We start from the raw sequence: 19,888 nt of genomic DNA, 5'->3' as shown, positions 1-19,888 counted from the left end.
CCATTCTGTCTGCAAATGCAAAGTGCAAACATTTAAGCTGTCTCGATAACCAGACATCGATACACAGTACTACGATTCTCCAGAACATCGGCAGCTATAGTCAAAGACACAGTCAGAGACACAACACGTCACGTCCTGCGATGATTCTGCGCAACACAATTCCTAAGGTTTTTGACGTCTGCGCCGCGGCACATCACTTAGAAGATAGAGCTACTCTGTTTTCACTTCTGCGGCCCTTTATTTAAAACCGCTAAATGTAATTAAAAAATCGAGCGCGTTAGCGTAGGGAATTGGTGACTATAATTAACGATCCTTAAACTGATATTTAAGTACGATTTAAATGAGCTCTCAGCCAATCCGAATCGCGTATCACACAGCGTCCTGATAGGATGTGCTGCATAGCGTTCCACTGGTCAATGATTGCTAGCCAGTTGTTGGGTAATAAGGGGGTGTAATCCTTTACGTTTTGTGTTACCTACACAGCTGTACATGTCTTGCCTCCTAAGGTTGGCTGACCCTGAACGGCAGGGTAGTAAGGGGAAGTAACCCTGTAAGAAAAGTATTTTCTCGTCTCCAGCGGTCTTCTGATCTGCTTCCTGACCTTGAAGGATCTAGAGAAGAGGCCTGTCAGCTGTGGCTACATGGGGATGTTCTACTTTCACAGATATTGGCGGTAAGGGTTATATGAAGGTCGGAATTAGGTGCCTGGCCCTGAGAGTGTGGGTGCGAATCCTGGATGTGGACCCACCAAAAGTACTACAATCTGTACTTTAATGACAAAGTGTAATCCAACATGTGTTCCTTGTGTATTGGGCATTCAAGAAGTTGAGTGAGTCATAAATGAAAGACACAGCCTTATGGATTACAACTACTTGTTTATTAGGTTGAGCGACGTTTCGATGTAGACTCTTAGATTCACATTTAGCTTGAACACGATGTAAGAATCTACATCGAAACGTCGCTCCTCAACGTAATAAACAAGAAGTTGTAATCCACAAAGCTGTATGTTTCATTTCCAACATGTGTTATATTTCGTAAATTTTAAATGGGAGCCGTGTCAGTTCATACTTATCAGAGGGGTACGCAAAGTCCATGGTCCAGACTACCAGTTGTATGACATCTATGTTTTTTGAAACCCGGTGTCTGAGTGGGTTAGACGGCTGACTTTGAGTGCTTTAGATGCCTGGCTCTGAAATAAAGGGTTTCATTTAAACCCAGTGTGGTATTCAACCCAACTATAAACCTATGATCTGCACTGGGAAAGTGCAATCCCAAACATGCCCTTAAACAAGTAAAACGCATAATTATACTAAATCCAAGGACGAACCTAATGATGAAGAGAAACTATGGTACTTCTTCTCATATGCATCGGCATTGGCTCGTGGTATGCTCACAAACTGGAATATCCCCTTCTGTCTTAATGGTATATAATATATGTTATATCTGCATCGATTAAGTAATCAGTGGTGACATGTCTGCAACAGCCTGACCCCCATCTACATGATCGTCATGATGGCGTTCTCGTGTCTGTACCAATACTTGGGAGAGGGGCCTCTCTGGCCGGCAGAGTTACCGGCGGCGGACAACTGTAAGCGGTACTGGTGGACCAACCTCCTCTACGTCAACAACCTCATCCACGTGGACAACCAGGTGGGTGTTGACCCCACCCAGGGCTGTTACGTTTGTGCACAGTAACAGTTGAACTGTATCGTGTATACCGAACAGCAAAGGAAACGCAACTGTTTTTATTTTATTTTATTTTTTTTGTCAAGTGTTTACATAGAAGGCATAAACATGAACGCTTACGTTTATGAGATTTCTTTTTTTCCTCTAAAACTACGTTTCTTTCGCTGGTCAGTATATTTGACGAGATACCCTTGGTCATGGGAAACTTCGAGTTATCCAAAGTGATTCGAGTGATTGAGGTGGCGATGCATGAAGCCCAGCAGGATCTGCCACGGTAAAAACGGTTCCTGGTCTTGCTCAATGTGGCTGCTTTAATTCAGCATGTATTTTACGGAAGCGTATTAAGGCCACGCTTTTCAGTCTCATTATCTGCTATGTAGGAGATACTATCTCCTACGTAGTACTTAATATCTCCTACGTAGGAGATACTAAGTCCTACGTAGGAGACACTGACACCAAAAAAATTCACCGTGGCCCTGCTACGCTTCCGTACAAACATGACCAAGATCATTTTGCGATAACCTGTACTTAGCACTGATATTTCGTCAACAGCGATAGATTAAGGATTCATTTTGAGATTTCTAAAAACGAATATTCAATGTTAAGTTGTAAGATGGAACAAACAAGAAAAGGCTCGTTGGTTTTTTTTTCATTCATGTCACAGTAACCCAATTATGTGAATCACTGGATTGTATGGACCACATTCAACTATCTTACTTACCACTATCGCGCAGCTGCAATACCGTTGATTGTGGCGTTAACACCAAGCACAACGCAGGTTTTAGAACTGTTTTGTAGGGGAATACATTTATGTCAGGTACTGTATATGACCTTTCCCTCCACAGTGCATGGAATGGACGTGGTACCTGGCTGTTAACATGCAGTTCTTCATCATCTCACCATTCTTCATCTTCCTCCTTCATCGGTTAGTAGTTTCTGAGTGAATTTACGTTTACGCCGCTAGTTGCAACAGTTCAGCAAAGTTAAGGAGGGGCAACAGTGAAACGTACTTCACTTTCAGCGAATAGTTCACGCGAAAGAAAATATATTAAGCAAAAGGAATCATAGTTAGGAATCATAAATCTTACATGGATATGTTTAAAACAATATTCCCAAACATATTCAAGAATCTCTAATGTTTCGATGAGTTATGCACCAGTTCAGTATCCTCCATTTTATAGACCCGTAAAAATCATGGTTAGAATTGATCTTCAGCAAGCCATGCTTGTAGCAAGAGGCGATTCGGGTGGTCAGACTCACTGACTTGGATCAGACATGTCATCGTAGATCGATGCACGTGTTGTTCATCTCTGGATTGTCTCGTCCATACTCGAGTCGGACCATTTACAGACCTCCGTCCTGTCTTTGGAACATTGCTGAGTGCGGCGTTACACAACCAACCATGGACACATGGTATAAGATCATGTTTCCCTCTTATCCCAGCATCCCTGTTGCTGGTATCCTGGCAACCATGATAACGATGTTCGCCGGGATTGGCTCTTCTTTCGCGATGGAATACAAGTACGGCGGGGACATGCTCAGGTGAGCAACGGTGAACTCAATTAGCGACACGAAACTAGATAAAAAGAAGGCATATCTTAGAGTCTTTGAATGTCATTTAGAAGTGATTCGCATAAAGGCAAGAATTTTACGGATGTCGACTTCTTTATTGTGATGGGCACGATGTTTCGAAGTATAGTCAGGTGAATGAACAAATTACGAAATTGACAGCAATACATGTACATGTGAAAACAACAACAGCTGGGGGAGAAAAAATGAAACTGATAGTTCATTGGAACAAAATTGGTAGATGGACAAGTGGAAGTGTGGAAGTCGGACATTGCTGATCCAGCCATGACTGATGAGACCTGTTTCAACTTGGATTAAAGAGCACAAAACATCTGTGAACGAATCAGATTTATAGTCATCTCTTGTGGAAAGCACAGTTAAGAGTCCTGACCATACCATCACTGGTTACGCCTTGTTACACCTAGGTTGTCTTTGGCATAATCTGCGTGATGATTCAAATCTTCGAACAATAGAGTGTAACTCTGTAGAGGTCCTTTCTCCGTGATGCTGTTATTGAATTCATTCCCAGCCGAACATAGAGAATCACCGTGCCTATCGAGATTTTTTTTAAAAATGTAATTTAAAACGATTTTAATATCTACATTCATTTTGACTTAAAGTCCGATAGCAGGTTATGTCAGATTATTGATTCAGGTCTCCGACGTGAATGTAGTGACCCTAATGCACACAAATATGAAATATTTATATCTCCAACATCATCTTACTCTTGTGGTAATAACTGTAAAGACTCTGCTCATTATTCTTTTTCATGTACTCGTTACAAATATATACCTAAAATCATGTGTTTTTATATCAAAGGGTATGACCTAAAATCAGTTTTGTTTGGAAACCAAAGCTGTCCCACAATAATAAACAAGGTACTTATTATTTCAGTGCTATCGTTTATAAATTTAACTACCAATTTTGATCCAAAATATTTTATATGACATGAGCCGTTTAAGAATGACTGGTTTTATTTCTCGTTTTTTGCAACATTTATATACATTTATATCATTCACATTGGACATTCATCATGACATGCTTGCTCTTGTCTCCATTGTTTCCCGGAGCGGTATTCATATAAGCTTTTGCTTGTTTACCAATCCGGTTTCTTTCAGTGGGAAAAAATATGTTTAAATCACATCACCTACGGGGCTATCCAGTCTCCACTTCGAGACATGGAAGTAAAGGGGCATTCTCAAAGATTTCCCTTGACTCACTTCTAGTTTTCACGTGGTTGAAACTGTAAGTAATGACACTTATGTCTATTGGTCATGTGGTAATTTTCAGGATTGAAGTATGAAAGCTAATTCTTTGACAAGCGTTCTTTTAAACTATGACATGGTGTGACAATGGAGTCAGTTGAGTGCCCAGCAGTGATCAAGTGTTTGTACCTGAAAGGTCACACACCAGATGAGATCTTTGATGAAATGAAAGCACCTTACTGAAGGATGTGCCTTCGTATGACGTAGTTAAACACTTGCAACCCCGGTTTAAATGTGGTCGAACATCTGTGGAAACTGCTCCCATTCCTTGCTGACCTCATTCAGCCATTGATAAAGACACTGTCCGTCAAGCGGAGACTGTCATTATGGAAGATTGTCGTTTAACTGATTGCCAGTTAGCCCGTGATGATAGTTGCGTGAAACAATGGGAGAAAAGTGTACCTCTTGGTGGTTGCTATGGAGAGACGGATCAATAAGTGTGCCAAGTTTTGTTCCTATAAGTCCACTGTGAGTTAGTCAGGGGACATCTTTTGTGAAAGCCCCTCGAATCTACAGTTGATATATGTGCACGGAATTATATGTAATCACTGACATAATTAAGTTATGAAACATGGTCCATGTGGAAACTGATCTGTGAAAAATATCAATCAACAAAAGAAATGGTCCTTATTGACAGTATGAATTTTTATTCGGTAATGTCATGTTTTGATTGGCGTACAGGCAGAGGGAGCATCCCCATTACTGGACGAACGTGTACAGCGTCCCCTGGACTCGTGTCGGCGCCTACTGTGTCGGCGTCCTCCTCGGCTACATCATCTTCAAAAGCAAGAAAGGAACGCTGTCTAACGTAATCATCGGGTTGATTAAACACTAAGCTGAATGGATTTGATTGGAAGCATATAATACCAGATATATTGTAGATTTTAACAGGTTATGAATACGTTTCCTTATAATTATAGTTTCTTTTTATGAAAAAACAAAACAAAGAAAAACAGTCCATTTTTGGATTTGCGAATTATATACCGAATTGACAGGGATTTTGTGGGGGGTTTGGGGTTTTTTTTGTTTTTTTTTTTGTTTTTTTAATTAAAATTTTCTATTTACCTATCATGTGATCGACGAGAGAGAATCAGTTGTAGGGGAGCACAATATCCAGTTGTGTCATGACGTCAGAGTATCCGAGTAACTTGACGTCATGTTTGTCCGAGAATTATGAAAGTGACAGACATGTTGAGTTTTTTTAAAACATAACTGAGTTTATGTTCTACAATGTCGATAAACGTTATTTATCATACTGTTCATTGAACGTATGGTTTGTGTGAGATCGGATAATTCCTGTCAAAAGGTGAAAACATTCTGCCATTTCGCAGTACTGAGCTGTGTTCGTAGTTGTGGTCCACATATGCATCAAATACCGTTCACCATGCTGTGTATTGCTCGCAAAAGCATCCCAAAATGTGTTTGTGAACGTTTGCTGGAAAAAAATGAATCAGTGAACTGAATTAATGCTCACAATGACAACAAGACACAAGTTCATTCGCGTGTCGAATTTCTTTCATCAGTGTTCAAGCTTAATCGACCTCTGTATACTTTACATAGGTTTAATGCATTTCCTTACTTTTTCACCTGCGTGTCTTTAGAGTATATAACCAGGTCATTTATATATACACTTACCGATGTCAAATTGGTCCTTAAACTGTTAACTAAATAATTATTAGTGACGCAGCTGAAGGTCGTAATGTAATTACAGAACAGTGGAAGCTGTCTAAACTGGCACTCATCAGGACTGAAGAAATACATGTAATCCAGTGTAGACAATGTGACGGATTGTACAACTGATGATAATTGTACGATCAACGGACGGGACTGAGATTTTAATGCCGATGTTGACACTTTGCTGGATTTGACAATGCCGCTTTTGACAGCTTCCACTGTGTAGTGAAATGATATGAATACAGTGGCATGGTTTAGTCAAGAAATTCACTGCAGTCCGTTGATTTGTGACAGCTGTTCTCTCTATCAGTGTGAACACATGAACCTCAACCCGTTTTGAGGTGTTAAACATTCTTTTTTCTTTGTGTGTGTTACATGGCGCCAAGACTCAATCAACAACAAACACTGGTGGTTTAATCCCCTCCGCGTCGTTAAAAAACGGAAAAATAACTTACTTAACCGAGCAAAACCCGTATATTCTAGTAGGAAATGCACATGGCGTAGTGACATAGCCTTCACAAATCTTGAAACTTCGCAATTACGCAGTGGTACTGAAGCTATTTACACTGAAATTCTACAGAGTAATGATTTCCGTTGTTTTGATATATATTGTATATGTATAGGTTGTGTTTGTAGACTAAAGCTCTGATTGGCTGGATTCTGACGTTCGCAGTGGGTCCGACGTTGTGTTTCGTCAGGTACGACTTCAGCGTAGATGGCAAGGACCCTTGGCCGAGGTGGGGAATGTCAGTTTATGAATGATTCGGGAGGCCGCTTTGGGCGATGTGTGTTGCCTGGATCGTCTATGCGAGTCACAATGGAAAATGGGGTACGTAATGCTCTGTAGAATAACTATTCATTTGAATACGACATTATGTAATCACAACTCAGATCGTATTGTTTAACGGGGAACAAATCATTATCATGCAACTATTTTAGTTTGTGTGATCCAGTGATCAACATTATGAGCATTGATCGACGCAACTGGGATATGATGATTGTTCAGGAGAAGGAACGGTGTTTGTGAACGTAGAGTATTCTCCTGCGTTTTGTTTCTGAAATACGAACATTCGCGAAAACACTCTTGACTTCGTGAAACACGTGGAGTTGAGCCTGCACGTGTTTTTTTCCCCCGATAGCAGTTTTCAATACAGTTTGGTAGAACTTCGGACGGGAGCGGTCGTGTTTTTGACGACTCCTTCCATGTTGTATCTGTTAGATTGGCGAGCAGTTTAGTTTTGATAGAACACTGCGTAACAAAAATGGTAGCAGAGCGTGGTTGTTAAGTTTAATGTTGTGTTATATCTGGGAATAGGGCTCAGTTCGCACGTTAGTGGTTGTTGTTGTGCGGACGCTTATTAAGGTAAGTTTGATTGAAGTTAGGTAGTAAACAATTGTACTGTGATTAGATCACTATTAGTTAGTGAATCATACACACTGAAACATGTCACAAACAGGACCAAAACAGATTAACCATGACGGCCGTGACTATGTAACCGAGATAGCAGAACTTAAACGCAAAAAGGCTACAGCGAAATCTGCATTTACTAAAGCAACCAATAGACTTGAGAGACTTATTGATGAACAGAATGTTCAGAACCGGAGAGAAATCAGAAATGCAATTGACATGGTTAATGATTATCAGCTTCGGGCTATCGAAATATGTGTGTCGTTGTCTGTAACATTTCAAAGAATAGGAGATAGAGATAACATGACAAAAGTTACAGACGAGATTACCCAAATGGAAGTAATTGGGAATGGAGTACAAGAACGAGCTCAAGAGTGTTTGAGAGCTAGGTCGGATGCGAGCTCATTTAGCAGTGGTAGAACTGGAATATCTAGATTGTTTAGGGTTGAAAAAGGAAAGTATATTCCTGTTGTCAATTCTCACAAACAGCAAGTGGAACCACAGTCTAGGCTAATTGATGCTAACTCAGGTCAGATGTCACAAGTCAATGCAATTGATTTAGGTCAGTTGAATAGGCCGGAAACCCCTACACAAGAACATGTTAGGCACACAGCTTCCCAAGAAAATGTAGCGACGAGCAGTTACAATTTGGGAAATGATATGTGGAGGCAATTGAGACGCGTTTCCATTCCTACTTTTTCGGGTGATGTCAAACAGTATGAAGGTTTTAAAGCGGCTTTCATGGCTTGTGTACACAAGGCTCCAGCTACATCTGAATATAAGCTCTTACAGTTACGTCAGTACATCACTGGGGACGCAATGAAAGTCATTCAAGACTTGGGTCATAGTGCGGCTGCATATGACGTAGCACTGGATAGATTGGAGAGGAAATATGGTGGCAAAAGACGCCAAGTTACCTTACAGTTGGAAGAAGTGTCCAACTTTAGGCCCATTCGTCCTGGCAATGTTAGGGATATTGAGAGGTTTGCAGACATGCTGGACATGGTCGTGATCAATCTTAGAGATACTGACAGGCTAGAAGAGTTAGGCAGTGGAGCATTATACAATCAGTTACTAAAGAAAATGACAGTCCATGTTAACTGATTATCACAGATGGGTATTTGACCGAGAACGCCAAGAGTCAGTGGAAACACTGCGTGAATGGGTGTTGCAAGAGGCTGAATTTAGTGTTATGGCATCAGAAACATTGCATGGTCTATCCCAGAAGGGAAAGACTATAGCTAGAGGTCAGAGCAAATCAGGTTCGTTCTTTGGTGATCGACAGACTGACATGAGAGTTCAGTGTGCTCTCTGTAAAAACAGTCATCACATTTGGAAGTGTAAACAATTCAAGTTGATGAGCGTTCCCGATAGATGGGAAACTGCTAAAAAATTAAACCTTTGCTTCAGATGTCTTGGCACTAACCACCAGGCTAAAAGTTGTAATCGTAGAATCACATGTGGAATAGATAACTGTGCTGCATCACATAACAGGTTTCTTCACTCGACAAAACGATGTGAAGCTACAGAAACTAAAAAGCAAAAACAGCATGACACACAGTCTCCACCTGTAGTTACAATGTCCTCATCTGAATCCAGCAGGTCAACGTTGCTGTCACTGAGGACAGTGCCAGTAGTTCTTAAGAATGGAAACAAAAGAATTATTGTTAATGCACTATTAGATGATGCCAGTACACAGACTTATATCAACAGGGATGCAGCCTTAGAATTAGGCTTATCTGGTCCTTCACAAAAAGTTTCTGTTAATGTCCTCAATGGGCAACATGAAATGTTGGACACCATGTCAGTTCAGGTTGGCATAGAGAGTTTGGATGGATCAGTTAATACTACAATATATGCCTTGACAACAACTAGGGTTACTGGACAGATGCAAGTTGTTGATTGGCGTAAGTATGCAGGTAGGTGGAAACACATTTAAAACATTGATTTTCCTATGGTTAAGTCTCCTCATATCATAGATCTCCTTATTGGCATGGACTATCTTGAACTACATAGGTCCTATCAGGATATCATTGGTAAAGAAGGTGATCCAATAGCACGACTGACTCCCTTAGGGTGGACCTGTGTTGGTAGAATACCAGGATTCAGAGATGTTCGTCACAATGCAGGCACATATTTCACAGACAATAGGGAAATTGAGTTGAGTTCAATGTTACAGAAACTCTGGGAAGTTGATGACGTTCCGTCTGTCACATCAACCCTTACCAAGGATGATGAATCTGTCTTAGCATCTGTGAAAGACACAGTCAAGTTTGAAAATGGCCCATATCAAATTGGCATTCCTTGGAAGGAGAGTGTGAGTCCTTTACCAGACAACTGGGATATAGCTTACAAACGCCTCTGTAACACAGAGAAGACGTTATCAAAGAATGAACAGGTTGCTGTAACCTATGATGGTATCATATCTCATTATGTTGAGAAAGGTTACATTGAAAAGGTGTCTCTTGATGAAAACAATTCATCACGTGGATGGTATTTACCCCATTTTCCTGTCGTGCGTCCAGATAGGGAAACCACGAAAGTCCGAATTGTCTTTGATGCATCCGCAAAATGTGAAGGCGTATCACTGAATGACACTATTCACCAAGGTCCCAAACTACAAGGTGATCTCTTTCAGATATTGCTTCGCTTTAGAAGATACCCAGTAGCCATAGTATGCGACATTGCAGAAATGTATCTTCAGATAGAAATGTTGCCAAAAGACAAGTCATTCTTTCGATTTCTTTGGAGATCAAACAATCAGAATGAGAGACCAGATATTTACCAGTTCTCGCGAGTAGTATTTGGAGTCAATGCTTCTCCGTTTTTACCTCAGTACATCACACAAGAACATGCCCGACGATTTCAAGACACTTTACCAAAAGCTGCTGAAACTGTGTTAAAATCGACGTACATGGATGACAACATAGACTCTGTTAGAAATGGGTTGGAAGCCATTGAGCTGTATGAACAGCTTTCGGAGTTGTGGGGAAATGCAGGAATGTGTGCAAGAAAGTGGCTAAGCAATTCTCCTGAAGTCTTGCAGAGAGTTCCAATAGAAAACAGAGCTACTGAAGTTGATCTTGGTAGAAACGAGTTGCCTACTGCTAAAACACTTGGTCTGACGTGGGTTGCTAAAGATGATGAGTTCAGCTTTCATAATACCAATGCACACAACAATTGGATACTTACAAAGAGAGGTTTTCTTAGAGAATTGGCTAAGGTTTTCGATCCATTGGGATTTGTGGCACCATTCATCATCACAGCAAAAATCTTAATGCAGGAAATCTGGCTTAAAGGCTTAGATTGGGATGAAGAGCTTCAAACTGATTTGAAACAAAAAGCATTGCTTTGGCTCAGCCAATTGAAAGAATTAGAAAGTGTTACCATTCCAAGGTGCTTGCAATTCAGTTTGGATATTGAAAACAGGAGATTGCATGTGTTCGTTGATGCATCAGAAAAAGCATATGGGGCAGTTGTATATAGTGTGACTACCTATCAAAATGGGACAAAGACCAGTCGATTAACAGCATCAAAAAGTCGGGTGGCACCTCTAAAATCAGTCAGCTTTACTCGAATGGAGTTGGTGGCGGCAGTATTAGGAGTCAAGTTGATCTTGCCTGTTCTTAAAGCTCTTGAAATGAATATTGCTGCTGTGACACTTTGGACAGATAGTCAAAAAGTGTTGTGTTGGATAAAAAACCACAGTCGCAAGTTCAAAACATTTGTAGCCAATCGTGTAGCTTTCATCCAAGAATACACCACTCCTAGTCAATGGAAGTATGTTCCTTCCCTTCAAAATCCATCAGATGTTCTGTCCAGGGGTGCAACAATTGCTGATCTTAAAGGCAAAGCATGGATGTCAGGGCCTGACTTTCTGGAAGATGTAGCTGATGAACCAACACAAACTGTGATCACACCAGCATCAGATGATTGTGAAGTGAAAATGCCTAGAAAAATGAAAAGGCAGTCATATACATTAGTGACATCTGACTGGTGTTGGCGGCTTGATGCAAGGAGACATTCAGATTGGCAAAAACTCCAAAGGATTACTGCATGGGTTTGTAGATTCGTGAACAACAGTAGGTCTGAACTAAGTTTGAGAATCTCTGGAGAACTTACTTATGAGGAGCTTCTTGATGCAGAGATCTATCACATAAGCCGTGCACAAAGGGAAGAATTTAACAAGGAAGTCTCCGCTCTGGAAAATAGAAACCAGTTGTCGACAAGCAGTAAACTCCTTGGACTTGGATCCCATGCTTGATGAAGATGGGTTGATCAGATGTAGAGGTAGATTGCAACATGCCAAGTTTTTACCATTTGATGCAAAGTTCCTTATAGTATTACCAAGGAGAAACTGGGTAACAAAACTGATAGTGAAAAAATGCCATGAAGATGGAAAGCACATCATTGGTACAAACCAGATTCTTGCATTACTATCTGCACGTTACTGGATCATATCTGCTCGCGAAGAAATCCGTGAATATGAAAAGGAATGTCCATGGTGTCACAGAGTCAAGGCGAAGCCTATTGTGCAGATTATGGCTCCACTTCCACAGGTTAGACTGAAGTACTCGTTACGGGCGTTTGATCAAACTGGTGTTGATTTTGCAGGACCTTTCATGACAATACAAGGTAGAGGAAAACAAAGAGTTAAGCGCTATCTTTGTCTTTTCACATGCCTGGCAACGAGAGCTGTGCACTTGGAAATGGCATATTGTCTTGACAGCGACTCATTCCTAAATGCCTTTTACAGGATGGTAAACCGCAGAGGCTTGCCTAGTGTTGTGGTGTCAGATAATGGAACAAATTTTACAGGAGCTGTCAAAGAGTTGAAACTACTTGTAGACCAACTTGATAGAAATCATATCCAAAGTTCATTGGCAAATCGTGGAGTTTCAAGTCTTTGAATGTCATTTAGAAGTGAAAATACATAAGAATGAAGATTTTTATGGATATCAACTTCTTTATGAGAGAACACAGCGTTTCGGAGTTAATGCTTACTCCTTCACCTGATGAAGGAGTAAGCATTAACTCCGAAACGTTGTGTTCTCTCATAAAGAAGTTGATATCCATAAAAATCTTCATTCTTAAATCGTGGAGTTGTTTGGAAATTCAACCCACCATATGCTCCGCATTTTGGTGGCAGTTTTGAAGCAATGATCAAGGCCTCAAAAAGAGCTATATATGCAATCTTAGGCAATAGTGACATTACTGATGAAGAACTTATCACTGCCTTTACTGGCGCTGAATCATTGATCAATTCAAGGCCTTTAACTTACCAAAGCACACATTCAAATGATGACGTTCCACTTACACCAAATCATTTTCTTCACGGTCAGTGTGGTGGAAACTTTGCTCCTGAGTCAGTTGATTATGCAGAATTCAGCCCAAGGAGACGGTGGCGAAGAGTCCAAGAACTTGTACACCACTTTTGGAAACGGTGGATGTCTGAATGGCTTCCTTCTCTACAAGTAAGGAAGAAATGGTTTACACCAAGTCGTGATCTTGAGGTTGACGATGTTGTTGTGGTTATTTCCCCGCAATCACTAAGAGGGAGCTGGATCACAGGACGAATCATAAAGACATATCCAGGCAGAGATGGGCACGTTTGAGTTGTCGACATACAGACGAATCAAGGCGTTATGACAAGACCAGTGACAAAGGTGTGTCCACTTGAATGGAATGTGTCAGAAACCAACACCGAAGAATGCTTCAGGAAACGGACAGGAGGTCAACAGGAGGATTCAAGGAGCGGATAGAGGAGCGTAAGAAGGATTCAAGCAGCAGAGGAATTCATAGAGGAGCAGCAGAAGGATCCAAGAAACAGGATTCATGGAATTAAGTGAAACATAATTTGTGTGGAATATTCAAACATTAAGGACTATTGATGGAAGAATTCAAGAATTCATGGATGGAGGATTTAAAGAACAATTCAGGGATGGACGATTCGATGGAATCGAAGCCAGGACATAATCATTAAAGGGAAGTATTCAATTGACTGTATATTGACATGTTTTTTTCTTTTCAGGAGATAAACTGTTTTGTGGCATTGAACAGTATACTTAACGAAGTGTTATGAACAGACTTGCATTTTTTCCATTTCCAGGACTGGATATTACAAGAACTTTCTTTCAGGATGTGTTTCTTTGTATTTAAGGAAGTGTGTGGACTTTCTGAAGTTTAGTTGCGTCATTGTCACATATATTTATATATTATGTACTGTTTTTGTGATTGATTCGTTCATTTGAAATGGACCCGTGAAGGTCCCGGGGTAGAATAACCCATGCTTGCCATAAAAGGCGACTGTGCTTGTCGTAAGAGGCGACTAACGGGAGGATCGGGTGGTCAGACTCGCTGACTTGGTTGACACATGTCATTGGTTCCCAGTTGTGCAGATCGATGCTCATGTTGTTGATCACTGGATTGTCTGGTCCAGACTCGATTATTTACAGACCGCCGCCTTATAGCTGGAATATTGCTGAATGCGACGTAAAAGTAAACTCACTCATTTGAAATGATAGACTTGGATCTATCATTTGTAGGGGGGAATGTTCAGGAGAAGGAACGGTGTTTGTGAACGTAGAGTATTCTCCTGCGTTTTGTTTCTGAAATACGAACATTCGCGAAAACACTCTTGACTTCGTGAAACACGTGGAGTTGAGCCTGCACGAGTTTTTCCCCCGATAGGAGTTTTCAATACAGTTTGGTAGAACTTCGGACGGGAGCGGTCGTGTTTTTGACGACCCCTTCCATGTTGTATCTGTTGGATTGGCGAGCAGTTTAGTTTTGATAGAACACTGCGTAACAATGATTGAATATGGTTTTGCGCCGCTTTTAGCAATATTATAGCAATATCACTGGTAGGGGACACCAGGAAAAGGCTTCACACAGTGTATCCATCAACGCTAACCCACCGCCCTGGTATAAGATGACATGTGTCAACCAAGTCCACGACACTGACAACCCAATCCTGTTAGTCGCCTGTTTCGACAAGCATGGGCTACTGAAGACCCCAAGAAATATGGCAAACACGTTTCCTGGAATGGCGAAGAGCGATGTCTTACCAGAGAAAACGAATACTTCGCCCCGGCCTTTAGCTCCAAAGTGTCTGATAATACGGAATTGATATTTACGTGGATAGCATTCGTTTGTACCAACCACGGGGACTAAAATATTTCATCGATCTAAAGTCGAAGAATATGTGACATTGACACCTTGACCATCATCATAACACCTTAAACAAATGTCGCATTGCAGTGTTAAAGAAAGAACGTCAATAAGACGTGTCAAGGCAAATGACAAAACATCGCCACTGAGAGTATCTTTAATATCAGGGACATTTAAGGAACAAACTTTAATCAATCAATGTTCTGGCCAAATTTAGTGAGTGAGTGAATTTAGTTTTACGCCGCACACAGCAATCTTCCAGCTATATGGCGGCGGTCTGTACATACTCGAGTCTGGAACTCAGACAATCCAGTGATCATCAGCATGAGCATCGATCTGCGCAAATGGGATAGAATGGCGTGTGTCAACCAAGTCGGCGACCACCCGCTCCCGTTCTTCGCCTCTTAGGACAAGCATGGGTTGCTGAAGACAAATTATACCCGGATCTTCACGGGCAGACGAACTTTAAACCAGCAAACAGCAACAATGATGATGGCAACGCAATACGAAATGATATCTCTTAGATTTGTTCAATTCGAAGTAGTTTGTAATTGACTCTGACATCGCTGACATGAAAGGATCCCGTTGTCCAAGGCGACGTGCAGAGTTGCATCTCTTTCACAATGCAGAAACCGGTTATCGTGAGTTCAGTACTCAGATTTGCCGTGATTATGAAGCCAGAGTTAAAACAAATGGATGAAAAAAGAAGGGAAAACAAAGGCATGAATCAGAATGAAAACCTAACAAGCACTTCAGCGAGAACTTAATTTCATGCTGGATATGCCATGCAGCAAGGTCAAGGTCACAACGATATCCTATTCTTCCGGTTACAGGCATCATCAGCAACATCCTGTCCTTCAGCGGCATCATCCCGCTGTCGAGGCTGACATATGCCGCCTACCTCATCCACCCCGTCATGATGATTATCTATGTCTTCGGCAGAAAGTCCCTCATCTACATCAGCGACTACGACATCGTGAGTGACACATGTTGTGTTATTGTGACAGTAACTGAAGTTATGACGACAATACGGAAGTGATGAAAGCAAAAGCTATAGTTACTGTAGCAGTGCTTGGTAAAATAGTAGTAGAAGTCGTAGCAACAGTAGCAACAGCAGCCATTGCAGCAGTAGTCGTAGAATTCAGTGTAAGAGGTGGTATAGACAGTAAAAGTGGTAGAAGTAGTTGCCAAATATACAATACAATGGGTTAATTAAGACAATAACATATAAAACAACATTGGCGTAGTTTTTGGTAGTTTTTTTAGCCGTAGGTGGGATACAATGACATGTGTCAACCAAGTCAGCGAGCCTGACCACCCGATCCCGTTAGTCGCCTCTTAGGACAAACATGGTTACAAACTGAAGATCAGTTCCAACCCGCACCTTCTCGGGCCTTCTTCTTTACAGTAGTAGTAGTAGTAGTAGTAGTAGCAGTAGTAGTAGTAGTAGTAGTAGTCAATGAATGAGTTTTAGTTTTATGCCACTTTCATTCCAGCAATATGGCTGCCGTTACATAAACGTATCACGTGACATCAGGTGTGTTTCAGGCTTACCTGTACATGGGTCACGTGATCTGTACCTACCTGGCGGCGTTCTTCCTCTCCAGTACCTTAGAAGCGCCGTTCATCTCACTGGAGAAGATCCTCTTCCGGCGCGGCGACCAGTCAACCTAAAAATGCACTTACACGTCAAATTACATCTACGTTGAGATTTCAATTAGTCTTAAAAGGCCTGCTTCGTTTCAGTTGCAGTGAAAACAGTAGTAAGTTGCACTTTGCTTTGTTGAAGTCGTCGCATCATGATACGTGTTTGTACCATCATATTTTTATGCATTTTTTAGATAAAAGATAATGTCCAGTCGAACCAGTGCTTCAAGTAGCTGTACAGTAGCTATGTTCTCGTTTTCGGAAACAAAACAGTGGTACTGGCCTAGTTAATGAACACGTAAAAATACAAGTCAAGAATGATTTGGTTTTTTCTCAGGGTTTACACGTTGCATTCTATTCATGACTAACCCGTTTCTCAGTATAGACACAGTGATCAAATATTCGTCGGTTTTGGTTTTTTAGCATTTTGTTTTATATGGGATATTTTAACATTGTTTAATTTTATTGTTTGATTGTTAAACTGTTGTTACAGATATCGATAAATATAGTGAACATCAGCCTTTGGAAAATATTTCGTGATCGACCTAGATATATTATACAAATGACACACTCGAAACAAAATTGTCCAGCAATGTTGATTATGAACCACGGCAACTGGCATATATTAAGTTGAAATATACCTACTTTTTATAGTATGTTCACCCTTTTCTATAAAATGTTTATTTCGAAGTAATTCGAAACTGCTGGGAAATACCATTGGTATTAAGCCAAGTGATAACGTAAGTTGTTTGAATCTATGAGTTTATGTGTACTATTCGACTAAATGATCACCACTAATCTACCCATACCCCGGCCACTGGCTTCTATGCTCCCTTTTGTGTGTGGTAATCACAACCAATCAATATGTACATGAACCTACTCTCTTCAACCATGTCAGTATACATCAACTTATTATTGTATAAACTCATCCAACATGTTGTGTTAATCACTATTACTCTGTACATCCACCTACCCTGCTCAAATCACACTTCAGCAATCCAGTGTATATCAACCTTGTCAACTGTATATACAAACTTGCATCTATGTATATATTCTCCGTGTTACACCTCTATGTATCACGTGCTCGATAATGGTGTTAGTACCTACACCGAAACGTCACACCCAGTGCAATAAAGAAGTTGACTAGCCATAGAACTTGGTTTCCCTTCATCTATACAAGTTCTAAAATTCCTTTAAAAGAAGCAACAGGTAATATTGTAAACTGGTCGGCAAAGGAAAGTATACAAGGCTTTCAATAGGTCATTATCTGTGTCCCAGAGTACCTAGACACACACAAACATAATACAGTGGAGTCAACAATATCTTTACTTAACCTGAGCTAAACATCGCACGCCTGCTACAAAATCTGGTGGCGTCAGACATGTGCAAGTTCACTGGGTGCCCTGAAAAACAGTTTCCAGTCACAGAGAGGATATGCAGGTACTGAGATACACAGAAAGCGTTCACTACCGCCACTTCAGTATCCTGTGTGTCGATCTCTTGCATCAATACAGACACGCAGCCTATTTCTCCTCGAAGACGCGTGGTATACGACGCCATCAACTTTTGTACCCTTAGTGGTTGTCAAACTCTGACCCCGGCCCCAAATCATGGTTTATACAATTGACCACTTCGACGTCTTATTCTCGACGTGCACGTGAATTTCACCGCTGATATCAAATTGCTACGTTGGAGCGACATGTTTCAGTATATTATTTACCTTTTCATTGGTATACTTTCTTTTGCCCGTCAGTTTAGTTTGTTTCTGGTTGATGACCATTTGAAAACCTGCTGTTGTGAAACAAAAGAAACAAAACAACACCATTGTCATTCAGTGTCAATGAGCAGTGTCATTCTCGTAGTGAGTACATACGATGTAAATTTTTAATATCAGGTGCCTTGGAGAGTTAAGAATATATTTGACAGTCACCTCATGTACTGTTTTAGTATTGTAGATTATACTGTTACACATGTGGGTGTATTGTGCAAGCTGTGATATTGGAATACCCTCGTAAACGTGACATGTGACTGTGTTGTATTTCAATATTTATATATTCATGTACCCAAACGTGACATGTGACTGTGTTGTATTTCAATATTTATATATTCATGTACCCAAATGTGACATGTGACGGTGTTGTATTTCAATATTTATATATTCATGTACCCAAATGTGACATTTTTTCTTTTTTTAGTTAGTAATTTTGTTCAAGTGGAAAAATTATGAGTATGGCAAACTTGTCTTAATGTTCGACAGTATGAGAGTGTTTGCAATTATGTGATTCTATAGACTGCGCATTAACTTCACCAGTGATGGGTAAAATACATGCAACAACTAGTCAATCTTCGGTTCTTCCAAATTTATGAGTATAAATTACACTTCCTTCTGGGATTTACTGTATATATTCACTGCATATAGAAACATATATAAATATGTTTCTCCTGTCCTGATTTATCACACAGAGCGAACTTACAACTGTCGTATGCAACTGCTAAAGGGAGAAATTCTTGTGAAATGGGCCATATATTTCCGGTCTTCAAATAGCTAATAACGGAGTTAGCAAAGAAATGTGTGTTTTTTTGCGCAAGTAGATCCAAGTTTGTTTGGCAAACTGAATACTGGAACCTGGCAGAGGTCAGCGTACAACGATCTGTGCGACAGGTTTTCACAGCTACCAACAGTCCAAGGCTCAGATATTTTAACTGATTTTTTCTCTGGTAGTCGTAGGTTAAAGGTAACGCTAAGAAAGCTTCTAAAATCTAGGCCCTGACATGTTATCCCTCGATATGTGCTGACCCTCCGAGGTCAGTGACGATAATTATGGGATCGATTAATCCGCAACAAGACTTTACAAATCCAGTTCAAACGACGAATCAAACTGTCACAAACAGAACCTGCCGTACGAGTTACAGGTGAGGCGACATGAAATCGTCCTCTTAATATTTGTGAATCCACATTTTCGATGCATTTCGTGGACGTAGCTACCATTATGAAAAAAACCCTGAGGTTACACATGATTGCTGCCAAAAGGGTTGGGCAAGCCCCAATATTTTCTACATTTGCAACCTATCGGGCTTACACGGGGAAAATCACTTGGTACGTGCTTGCATTCTTTCTCACAGGTACCACTTCCACAAACACTGGACTAACGGGATCAGGTGGTCGGGCTCGCTGGCTTGGTTGACACATGTCATTATATCAATTGTATCAGTCTGGATCACTGGGTGGTCTGATCCAGATTATTCAGAGACCGACGCCATATAGCTGGCATATTGCTGAGTGCGGCGCAAAATTAAACTCACTTACTCATATATAAGAAGAAGACGGTAGCCATGCTTCACCTACCACAACTGTCACAACTGGAATGTCATGTACGGAAAGTTAATTTGGAAGTGATAGTCTGAATATGAGAATGAGTGGTAATGGGCGAACCTCAAAATGGCGAACGTGCATCAGGCAAAGTACAAC

The 19,888-nt window shown here is 40.7% G+C and overlaps 1 pseudogene; it reads left to right on the top strand.

Annotated features, from left to right (window-relative positions):
• Positions 1-16,446, top strand: part of LOC137268803 (nose resistant to fluoxetine protein 6-like) — a 32,239-nt pseudogene extending 15,793 nt beyond the window's left edge.
• Positions 16,447-19,888: the final 3,442 nt, after the last annotated feature.

The sequence above is a fragment of the Haliotis asinina genome, chromosome 16 (assembly GCF_037392515.1).
Source record: "Haliotis asinina isolate JCU_RB_2024 chromosome 16, JCU_Hal_asi_v2, whole genome shotgun sequence".
NCBI classification, from domain to species: domain Eukaryota; kingdom Metazoa; phylum Mollusca; class Gastropoda; order Lepetellida; family Haliotidae; genus Haliotis; species Haliotis asinina.
This window is presented reverse-complemented; position numbering and strand designations above follow the sequence as displayed.